The following is a 12,392-nucleotide window of genomic DNA, read 5'->3' as shown; positions in this document are numbered from 1 at the left end:
CATGCATGTAGTTTGGACAGGACATCCTTGCATTTCCGAATTATGCAGTTAGCGTCAGTTACCGAAAGAAATAAACTAGTGTCTATTGCATATATGATATATTCTACTTCGTTATCTATTTTGATTAAGTCGTTTATGCAAAAATAAATTAAAGTGGCCCCAGTATACTTCCCTGGGGCACTCCATGCTTGATATTTTGAGTGCTAACCCTCAATGTGAACACATTGTGTACTATCGCTAAGATATTTTGTTATTTGTTTAAGTGATGTGTCGTGGACACCATATACTGATAACTTACGTGTCAGGGCCAAACGATTCAGCCTGTCAAGCGCTTTGGAGAAAATATTTAAATTAAAAGCATTAATTGATTCTGTTGTGCATTGTTAATTATCATTTTTTTGTTTGACTTTTGACTAAGACCATATTACTTTAGGGTTATGATATCGTACCTATAAATAAAGCTTGAATATCATTAAAGAATTATTTTTTCTGAACCCTTAAAGTAAACGGGGAGAATAGACACCAGCCTGTACTTGGAAAGGATATTTCTATGACCATTTTTGTGAACCAAGATCAGTTTAGCTTTCTTCATTGTCGTCGGGAAAATCCCAGACCGTATCGAGAGATTTAATATATAAAATAGCCTAGGGAATGTAACATGCAATATGTGAAGAACAGGATTCAGTTTTATGTCAAATGCATCTTCACTCTTACTTCGTTTTGAATATTTAATTGGCGTGAATATTTCTTCTTCGTCACAAGAAGCGAGGTAAATACTATTAATACTGGAGCTCGGAATGTTTTCAATTGCGGTAGGGTCATGCGTACTCTCTACAAGTGCAACCAAATAGTTATTAAACTTTTCAGCTAGTTCTTTTCTAGCATACATGACACCATCAATTCACAACACTTCAAACGTGACGGACGATTTAAAAGATTGTTCAGTCTTGACCATACATATTGATGTGATAACTATTACTGGCCTTCCTCAGGATGGAATTCATTGCGGTGTGCTTTGAAGACAGCAAGATTGTCCGAATCTCGAGTCCTTAGAAGTTTTAATAAAGCCTGCATTTCTTGAAAATCATTTTGAGCATTTCCAGCGTGGCATAGAGTTTCAGAGACTTCTTGGGTGGTTTAACGGCATTATATGAAAAGTTAAATGGGCGTAAATATGTGCAGAAAATGATTAAATGCTTCACCAGTTCTTGTTCGTTCAAAAACTGGCTCCCCGATTGTGGCCAAAATCTGTGCACAAAATTAATTCAGTCTTCATGTTGAAATGAACTAGATTGTGTATGTCTATATTTTCTGTTCTTAGCAGCTCCAAAATTCAGATCGCAAGTCACGCAAACCAGAAGGTGATTGCTTAGCGGTGTATTTATCACTCCTGTAGATAAAGTTTCAGAAGAAACATTAGTAATGATTAGGTCCTAGACTGACGCAGTAGTGGAGGTAACGCTTGTGGGCTCAGTAATAACCCTGACCAGCATATATGATTCAAGGAAAATCAAGAAATTATTTTAACGGTAGAATTTTTTTGCTCATCAATGTTAAAGTCTTTACCTAACAACAAGCGGCAATTTTTGCGTTTGTATATTGGAAAAGCTTTTCCATATAATAAAAACATGGTTTAGTGCACCCGTTTTGTGGTCGATATACGCCTGCAAAACGAAAGCTATCACTAGATACACACAACACTTCATAATCTGTGGTAACAACCCACAGTTTATCTACAATTTCACAAGCAAACTTGTCGATCACAAAAAGACACTGCACCACCCCGTTTTTATTTACTGTTTGAGAAAAAAAGGCCTATAGTTTTGCATTACAAAAAAGTCAGAAGCCTCATTGATCCACGTTTCAGAAAGCATTTTTGCACTGAAGTGAACATACCCAGCAATTCTGGACAAAAGCATTTTTGAGCGGAAAACCGTTTATGAACGCAATTTTTTCATATAATGCAATGTTTTACTTTAAAAATCAATATATCCGCAGATCACCCGACGGCAGTGTTGTATTTTTTCTCTATTCACGTATTTGCTCTCGCTAAAAGCGTTCGTGATTGGTTTGCAATGGCAGTCCTAACTGTTCGATGTGATCAATGGAAACACTTTAAAAGGAAGGTTTTGCTACATGTCAGAATAATGAACCATTTCCTTCAATATTTACATAACCGTGTCTTACAATTTTCCAAGTTTAAAAATTTTTGCCAGAGAAAGCTGGACTTACGTACATTGCTGCAGGAAAGAAAATAAAATATCCTCCTTAAGGTATTACAACCTATTATTACACGTACTGATGTCTATCGCTACTCCTTTTTTCCCGATGCTGTAGAAATTTGGAATCAACTACCAAGTGACGTTGTGGACCAAACAGATGTAGAAAAATTTGTGATAGGTGTGAACGCGTTCCTAGAAGATTGCTGTGCAAATCTGTAATTCTGTGCATTTGAGTGTTTCTTTTTTTTAGCGAAGAGAATTGCACTTGTGTCTGTATATGTTTCCCTCCCTGTAATGACCCTCATGCAGAGGGTTAACAGTATGAATAAATAAATAAATAAACGACATAAAAGTGGGTGAATTTTGGGACAAGGTGCTCACATAATCTGGAGTGTCATAATGGCCAGCCATTCAGAGTAGCGGATACAAGAATTCAAGATCAACGGGTCACTAATTGAGTTAGCTTCAATAAGTCAGCTTCACAATGAATGACATGCGCCGAATCTCCAGCGGACCGACACACCAACACTTTGCCTACAGTGCGACGCATATTGAAAAACGTTGTTTCTCGCCCAATCCTTGGCACTGAGGTACACCGACCAGTTTAACTGCGCCAGATTGTCTGTTATTCAGAAGTTAGTCCAGAGCTCAAAGATCTACACACTTCGATCCACTCCTCCTTCTGAGCCTGACGCAGAAACTGAGGACGAATTCCAGGTGTGCTGCCTGGTTTAGTTGGAGGCCTTTGCAAAGCGCCCACCTCATAAGGCTGCAACTCCGGAAGCTCAGCAGGGCGTGACACCTCGTTCGCATTCGAAAGCAATTCTTCACCGACTCTTTTTTGAATTTCATAAATACCTACATTTTGACGTCGACTTCTGCACTCTAGATCATTCATTCCCATGCTCAACCGGTGAACTTCATCTTTACGGCTGCTATCCTCGTTAACCTCCACTCCCTTACGCAGCTCTTTCAATTCAGCGTCTTGCCTCGCGAATTGACACAGCACTTCATCGTATTTGTCTGACATCATCTGGATTGACCTGTCGATATTACCAACTTTTTCTGGAAGATTTTCCAACTTAACAAGCTTTGCGTGAATTGCGCTCAAGATGGCACACATGGCAGCTTCTTTCGCTCCATCGTTTCCTGCTTTTCGCAAGCGGGCAGAATAGCATGCTGAACATTTGCACACCTGGAAGGAGGCGGAAACTTTCGTTTTAGTCGCAGCCTCCGTGACACCTGGGCATTTGCTGGCATGAAACGATTTTACACGCTCAGAAAAACTTTATTGTCCATTTGACCCTTGCTGCTTCGCTGGAAGACCTATGAGGCGATCAAATCTCTTCATGGGATCATCATGCCCCTTTGCTTTTGCCTCTTCCCACTTTTCTCTGGCTTCCAAAGCATTGGTTTTTGTTTCCTCTTGTTTTGTTTTTGCATCCGCCATTTTCTGGAGTGCGTCTAAAAGAGGACCAAGTTGGTTCCTGCTGTGCCGTATCCTCTTCGGTGCCGTACCACCCTCAACTGGCACCGGCAGGTCCTCTGGTGGTCCAACTCCTGTAGTGCTGGTGCTGTTGAAAGTGTATACGTAAAAATGCTGCAACACTTCCAGGGCTTTACATAAAGTGTGAAATTTTCACTCGCCTAGCTTGGTCTTCCACTTTGAAGAATTGCTTTCCCAGGTTCCAAAAGCAATCGTGGATTCACGCTGTGCTCCTTCTCCAGTATGGTGGCAAGTTCTCTGTGTGATGCACAAATGATCAGAACCATTGAACAGCTTAATGAGGCTAAAAGTCCCAAAGCGACTCCGGCTATGAGGGTTGCCAAAGCCACTGAACAGCTCAAGAAATAATTCCAACTTACTCCTCGTGTTCGCAGCTGACACGGTGGTGTCCAGACGAACTGTTATCTTTTCTTGGACTTTTTGTATGCCCAGTCCAGGGACTTCCATTTGTTTTCGACTTGTGTTGCAGGCATATTACATTAAAATTCCTTGTTTATGAGCTCACAGAGCTTCAACCAAAGTTGTTTTCTTGTCCTTAACACAACAATAAAGCACAGTTGAGAGCAAACCAAAACTATATAATGTGATTCGACTTTTCTTTCGCTGTAGCACTTTGATTGAAATCACTTGCATGCTAGGGCTGAACAGCGCTTCATTTAGAACTGACTTAAGAAGTGTGATGCTACCGGGTATTCTTCTATCAGAGTATGTGCATTTCAGCTGCTACATATTTCAAGCACTCGCTCTGGGATGAAAAGTTTTATATAAGCTTCAACATGCTGCGAGGAATTGAAAACACTGCTGTAATTTGTTGGAACGTGAGATGTGACCAAAAATGCCCAGCTCCACTGTACACTTTTTTTGCACATATTGTCGGCGTTTACATAAAGAAAAAACGAAATGCCACTATGGTACGCTGCAGATAATTTTGGATCCAAAGAATAACATACCGAAGTGCCCTGGGTTTACCAACGAAGTCCTTCATCTCCGTGTACTTGTTCAGAAAGAACTTTGTCTTGCGGGAGCTCCACCGTTCTGGCTCGTCGTCAGGAGACGCCAATGCCGCTGCAGAAAGGTTTCAGCGGTGTCAGCATCTCATCGTAGCAGCCACTCGCGGAAGCCGGCGGTTGCGCCGGAGGGGGTACATTCTCCTTTTGGGCCTCGAACCGCAGCGTCACGCGCTGACCGTCTGCAAAAGTGCACACCAACATTTATGAAGCCTACACCGCCCAACACGATGCCTCAGAAAAACAGCCAACACAAGGGACTTAAGCAAAGCAACGAGGCCGTATTCGTCGATCATGGGCTACTGGCATGTGGCCACGGCCACAAACAAACCCCTCCTGACCGCTAGCCACGTGTTAAGCGCCAGCTTGCAACGGCACTGACCGAATGCTTCGTATAAGTAACCATTTGCGTCCTGCATGGGAGAACCGTCCGGGTTATGAAGGAGACGAACTTCTTTTTCAACGCCTTGAAGCACGATGTGTAGCGTCGTCTGCTCGGCGTTGGGTGACACGTACACCATTGCTGCACTTCTCAACACCGCCTCTCCAGTGAGTGCACGGCAACCGAGAACTAGTGCCGAAGTAGGCCTGCACCTCGACAAAACGAGGAAAAAAGTGCAGAGGGCGCTCGCGACACCGGAATAACGAGGACGACGGTGCTGCACCCCTTGAACTAGTGCAGCCGCTGCAGCCAATTCTAAGAGACCTATTGTTTCTGCCACAACGTGGTCCACGGCAACGCATGCAGCGCACATCTCTCAGTCACTACCACCACATGCCTGAAAGCGCGAATATTAGAAGGAAGGCCTCAGGCGTTGCTGACACATACCCACTTCGGGGGAGTGGCCAATACACAGGCGGTTAATTGCTGGATACAGGAAAGTTTTGACGGGAAAAGGAGTGCTTATAGTATGTAGTCTGATAGATTGGAAGAGGGAAGGACAGGGGTCCTGTTAACTTGGAGATCGAAGACGGGAAAATGGCTTAATGTGCATAATAGTATACAATGCCTGTAATGTTTCAATGTCGTACTGACGGAGAGCGGGAAAAAGAAATTAGAATGGGAGTCGCTGCGTTTCTTGAAGAATATTTTGCACAGCAGAGCGCACACTCCTGTCGCTTCGTCCAAGCAAAGAAGCGCCAATGGAAAGAACAACCGCGCAGGACACAGGCAAGCCCCGTTGATGAAATGAAATTTGCAAAAGACGCTTCCTCAAATGAGAGAAGCGGCGGCAGAACAGCAGGAAGTGATCTATTGTCTCAGGTTCGGCACAAAAAGGGCACAGTGGGGAAGCTGCCAGGCCAGATCTGTGAAGGTAGAAATTTAGAAGGGGAACCCGGCAACGCAAGCGCGTGAAAGAGACCTCTAGTCTGCGCGAGCGCAAGTCTTTGCTACTCCAAGGATGCAGAAGATGCTGATATTCGGGAGATGATGTAAGAGCTGAGGCAGCAAATTCGTGAAATATTGTGTAGCTGGGAAACCTCACCGCAGCTGTATATGCACACGTTGGCAGGACAGCAACAATTGGGCCGCTGAGAGAGGCTCTTGCTAAGGAATCTGCAACCTCATTTAAGTGAAAGCCCATGTGACCTGGTACCCAACGCAACCTTACCGAATTTAGATGGAGTGGAATCAGGAACTTAAATAGGCGTAATGCCCGGGACTCAGTGGGTGAGGATAATGAAGAGCAAATAGACAGAGAGTCTGTCATAAACAGGACCTGGGAAACGGTAATTTCTAATTTTCGTAAGGCTAAGATTACTGCTAATAATTCAGCCAGAAAAATTGGAGTGAAGTCACGAAGACGGAGAGAAAAAGACCAATCCAGTGAAGGCGAAAAAATTCCCACACCTGCCTTTTCGCGATCCGGCGAGGCATCGGTAGCAATAAGAACACGAGAGGGAAAGGACCTTAGGTGGTCCTGCAATAGACCCTGAAGAAGCGGGAAGGGCTGCAGCTTTGCATTCGATGGGAAAATGTCATCGAATTCAATCTGGACAGATGAGGAGTTGTTATACATTTGGCGGACATCTCTGAAATGAATATTTATACGATCAAGGCGGGACTGCACGTAACATATCTGCGGGGTATGAAAACGAGACCAGGCAGCACTAAAAAAGGCGGAAGGTTGACTACGAAATATTATACTGGAAGCGTGAAGATGTGAGTCGCACAATTTTAAAAATGTTTGATTTGTTAAAAGGCGAAACCTAGCTGATAACGATGGCATTCGCGCCTCAAGGTGCAGAACAGCATTGGCGACATATTTTGGAAGCCCCAGACAAAGGCGCAACGCCTCACGCTCCAACAGCACAAGAGGGCGAAGTTTATAGGCAGGAGCTCCTGAGAATAAAACACACCCGAACTCCAAAATTGGGCGGACGTACAATTTATAAATCATTCGAAGTGTATGCCTTCTCATGCCTGACCTAGACTACAAAGCCTGCGCAAGATGCCAATGGCCCGAACTCTTTTTGCAGAAACTTGCTCAGTGTGTGGCCGCCAGGATAGCGTATAGTCGTATATTACTCAGAGATACTTCACCGTCTGAACTTGAGGTATTATGTTATTTCTATAGACCAGGCAGATATTTACAGGAACAGAAAGTGAAATACTAACAATGCGCATTTCTTCACATTAAGGGAGATAGGAATTCTACCTAGCCAGTTGTCAAGAACATTGACGTAATTTTGCAGGGTTCGATAAAGAGTGTGAATGTTACCTGCTGATGCAAAAAATGCAATATCGTCGGCGTACACATAAGTTTTCACATTTTGAATGCATGGAATTGAGCTTAGAAAAATGTTAAAAAGAACAGGTGAGAGAACTGATCCTTGCGGTACACCTCTTGTCTGTATAATCTCCATGAGGAAACACCATTTTGGCAGCAGTAAAACTCTCTATTTTCCAAAAAAAAGAGAAATACAGGCTACAAAATAGCTTGGGAAGTTGAGTTCCTGTAATCTTAGTAATAGGGTCGAGTGCTCAACGCTGCCGTATGCTTTACTGACATCCAAGGTGCCAAGCGCAGCAAACTGTTTTCTATTGCGAGCTAATTTAATACGACTCTCAAGGTCAGTATGAGCACACCAAATTCAACAACCCGGCCTGAAACCAATTTTAAATGGATTCAATAGAGAATTTTCTGAAATGAATGACATGACACGCGTGAGAGTGTGTCGCAGTTAAACAAGAGGCGTGTTCGTCTGCGGCGATAGCCGAGTGCTCTCGCACAGTGGCCAGCGAAGCTGATCTGTTTGCGCCGCCGCAGGTTCGGATTCCAGTCGCGGATATTTATTTCTTTCACTTGGCAGAAACCCAAAAACATTGTAAAACGCAAATATTGCATGATATTGCTCGGGGATGGCTCATAAGAATAGCGCTTTCGCACTGATAAAGCGGAGAACGGTGGCCACTGCCACCATCCCGTTTAAAAGGGGACGCTTTATATCTTCTATCCACTACCAGTACATTCGGCTCCTGACTCGTCAGGCAGCTGACCCAGGGTATTTCTGGAGCTCGGCTGTAGAAATCGCGGGGAACTTCAACAACCAGTTCATTATCAGCAATCCCTGAAGACCAGGTAACTACAACAGGGTGACCACACCGGGACGTATTAAAAGGGCATCGTCGCGATCATCTCGGAGGCCGAGAGGGCTGTTGTGATTTTCAATGAAATGAGGTTCTTATAATGTTACTGTTATGTGCACTGGGGAGTTGTGTAAAATTCTTCATGGCGCATTACGGTGGGGGTGATAGCGTGCGAGGTGATAATTCCACAGTCGTAAAAAAGACCCGAAAATTTTGGTTCTAGGATCGGCCAAGCGTAGAGAGTAGATGCTCGCTCTGGAGCGAGAGTCCTTTAGAGAGCAGTCATCGGTATGTGCTACAGTGCCATCAGAGAAGGGTGGTCTGTGGTGGGCAGCCTGGGCGCGGCGGTGAAAGTCGTGAGGTCCAGGTTGCATGTTGCGAGAAATTGGAGCAATGCACAGTTTTTAGCTTAGAGCTAGAGCAGGTATGTCAAGGAGAGAATTGATGGGAGGGTTGCCAGCCCTACGCACTATCCAAAGTCCCTGGCGGTTGCCGGACTTGCGGGCGCCCCGTCCTTTCCGGTGAAGACTGATGAGGTAAATAAGCCCGGCATCAGTGAGCTGTTGAAAAACGAGTACATTACATTTGGATCCCACGAAATTTCGCTGTCCAGTTGCAGTCGCACCCCCTCGTGCCACCCCTCTTCTACCTGTCTAAGGATTGGCTGATATCTCCTATGACGTCAGTACTGCTCGAAAGATCAGCTCTTTCTCTCCACTCCTCTTGTTTTGCCTTTCTCCTCTCCTCACCCGACGCCAGCAGTCAAGCCAGGTCCGGGCACTTGCGATTGCGCTGTAAAAGACGCTTCGCTAACGGACATAGCAGGAGGATCTCACGTGAGGCCAGCACACCTCACGTGGGACCAGCGCTAATAAATACTAGTAAACACAGTCTCACGCTACACACTACGGCTATTTCTTCTGGCAAGGGGGAGGCGGGTTGAGCCCAGTTTGTAGGCACGTCGCTTAAATCCTTCTCGCGGTGAGGCCAGCAAACAGTATTAAGGGTTCTCCTGGGCGCGCTTCCGGTCATCGGCGTAGTTCACGTTCACATTGTTACTGTCAGGTTAGGCCGAGTTCGCTGCTGAGAATTGCATTTATGGATGTTAGTGACGGGTAATTCGGTTACTGCAGTGTCCGGCATGGACTGGCGCCCCGCTAGAGTGGGCCTGCCGTCGACGCTACTGCAGTATGGGACAACCTGCTGCGCATGCGCGCTGTTTTCTCACGGCTGAAAACTTCAACAACACGCTTGTGCAAGCTGTACCTGTTCCCAATTCCTGCTGTCTCAAATTGGCCATGCACACTGGAGCGAATCTGCATTGAATGCAAGGTGTTCCTTAAACAAATGCCGATGTTTTGTGCTAGTACCCTGCCTGACCAAGCAGCCACAGTTCGCGGTAAGACGAATGAAAATCTCTGAGACCGACTGAAACTCTTGTGTTCTTGGTAGCTGCCACGTTAGTTCAGAAATTGGTCGTCCGGGTGCCATGGAACCTGAGGCAGGATTACACCAGTGGTAGCACTAAAATCGCACTTCTGCTACGAAGGCGGCCGCCACTTCGTCCACGCCTTATTCGCAACATGTAGCTGTATTAGGCGCTTGAGAGGTGGCGAAACGAAAAAGCGAAGGACGATCTCCTTTCTAGGAGTCTTTAAGAATACATCCGAGAAAGCACGGAAGGCATTCGCTATGAGAACGCGGGTGTATGACCTTTGAAACAACAGCTGTACTATGTGCTACCTTCAGTGTTAAATGATTACCTAATGAATAACAAATACATATGCTCTTTTTAATCGCGAAATTCAATGTTTGAATTGTTCGCTGTGCGATATGCACCTGTGTCATGTCTCTTCTGCTGACCTACTGTAATTTTTTTCTTTTCTCCTTTGTCATTACACTGGCTTGTCCGGAACTCCTGCAATGTGTGCTATTTCGTGTAATCTTCTTTCATATCATATACCCGCTGCTGTTAAAACAACTGGGATTAGTGGGCCAGTCAAGACACCAAAGGGCAGCTTTTTTTCCTGCAGCCCCGCCATGTACCCGTGCATATAACGAGAAATGAAATGATTTGTTTCAAACTCAGCCTTTGTTTCCGTGTACTTTAGTATAAAGAGTCATGTAAAGTAGCAAGCGTTTCGTCTCAGTTTTGTGCCAAGTCAGAAATAGGACACACTTTTGGAGAGAACCAAATGCGTGTACGTTTATATTTTTCTGTACCGACAGTTTTAAGGTACAGTAAAAACTCGGAACTACTGCCCTGGAGAACCTATTTCCACAGCCTTTGCAACAAAACTTTTGTCCAGTGGTTGTTTGTTTATAAGAGCTTCAAAATGATCAGACGGTGGTTATACGTTTCTCATCTGTCAACAGCGATGATACCAGAACACCTTTATACGATTAAAATTCGGTCAGCACGCACGAAGGTCTCTTGAAGTCATCAGATTTATTCCTGTTAACGACTGATGACTGGAAAATCAGCTTTTCTTGGCGGGTCCAGTTACTTCAACCTTTATTTTGAGCGCCTAGAGGACGATATAGTACAAGCCAGACAAAATAAAAATCACTAAGAAACAACACAGAGTTGCCGAGCGTAAGAATACAAATAGACCTCTGCCACCAAATGTACTGCAAGCAATTATTTGTAGGTGTCAGCTTTTGTTTGCATACACCGTGATTCACAATACCAGTAAAACATACGGACGCCTTAGAAGGACCTTGGCTTGTGGTTTAGTGAAGCCTGAACTTATTTACAAATCAGGAAGGTACCAACAGAAACACTCGCTCTCTCGCAGGCGTAAATAATGACCACCAGACGCAAAATAACGCAGCATACTGCATAACATATGCATCAACAAGCGTACAGCAGGACATATAGAAATATTCCAGGAAATTCGTAGGCACCAGTGAAGGTGGTGGTACCAATGTACTGCACTTTGAGTCGATTTGATGAATATTTCCTCCGCAAAGCTCCTCACCCATAGAGAGGAAATGGCAGGCACATCTGAAATAACATTTGATTTGTGAGGGTTTAACGTCCCAAAGCCACTCAGGCTATGGTGACGCCGTAGTGGAGGGCTCCGGAAATTTCGACCACTTGGGATTCTTTAACATGCATTGACAACGCGCAGTACACGGGCCTCTATAATTTCACCTCCATCGAAATTCGACCTCCGCGGCGGGGATCGAACCCGCGTCTTTCGGGTCAGCAGCCGAGCGCCATAGCCACTTAGCCAGCACGGCGGGTAGCATCTCAAATAATACATCGCAACGCATCGCAACACCACATCACATCAGAGACCATGTGCCAAACCTCACTACAACGGCGTTTCTTTCAAAGCTGAGACTAGACTGCGGTATATGTCACGTTCTAAACGGACCGCCAAGTACCTTACTACTGCGGCAAGTGAGACCACCAAGTACCTTACTACTGCGGTAAGTGAGGTCAGGTTTTTAAAGGCTAAACTCACATGTGGCCGAAAAAACACCTACAACATATCATCACCTTACGCCCTAAAACATTAGTACATCGCAAAGCCTGCATATTTGACGACTTTGGTGAACACCCTCGAGGAAGGAGCAATGAAAGCCGCCAGTCAAACATGGAAGCAAGAAAAGCCTTGTTGCTTCGCAAATTCCTCAAGAGCTAGAGCATCCGTCACTCGGATCATGGCGTGTGTGGTTTTATCTGTGATACTTTCATCTGGGTAACATTTAAAAGACTCAAACGAGCTTTCTATACACGAGATTCCACGGATTCAATGGGCGCCATGTTTCTCATAAAGCTCGAAAGTTTGGGGTTTTATTGCAAAGCAGGAATTAAGTGCATGACTAATGCTTGAAGTTCAGTTCGTTACGTTTCTTCAATCCCTTGCGTCGGTCCCGCCGCGGTCTGTGCCCCTGAAAGAACACTATTTAGCCGTTGATTTTTTACAGAGTTTATAAAGCGGCCTCGAGACTACCTCGCTGAAGTTAGCATTTTATAGAAGCCACCTTCAACCGTCAATAACTCGACAAAATTAGAAAACAAAAATGGTCAACTTGAGGCTCATAAAAATTTT

The 12,392-nt window shown here is 44.7% G+C and overlaps 1 pseudogene; it reads right to left on the bottom strand.

The window, feature by feature from the left end:
- Positions 1–3,510: 3,510 nt before the first annotated feature.
- On the bottom strand, positions 3,511–5,257 carry LOC144108365 (uncharacterized; annotated as a pseudogene).
- Between the last annotated feature and the right edge of the window lie 7,135 nt (positions 5,258–12,392).

The sequence above is a fragment of the Amblyomma americanum genome, chromosome 10 (assembly GCF_052857255.1).
Source record: "Amblyomma americanum isolate KBUSLIRL-KWMA chromosome 10, ASM5285725v1, whole genome shotgun sequence".
NCBI classification, from domain to species: Eukaryota; Metazoa; Arthropoda; class Arachnida; order Ixodida; family Ixodidae; genus Amblyomma; species Amblyomma americanum.
This window is presented reverse-complemented; position numbering and strand designations above follow the sequence as displayed.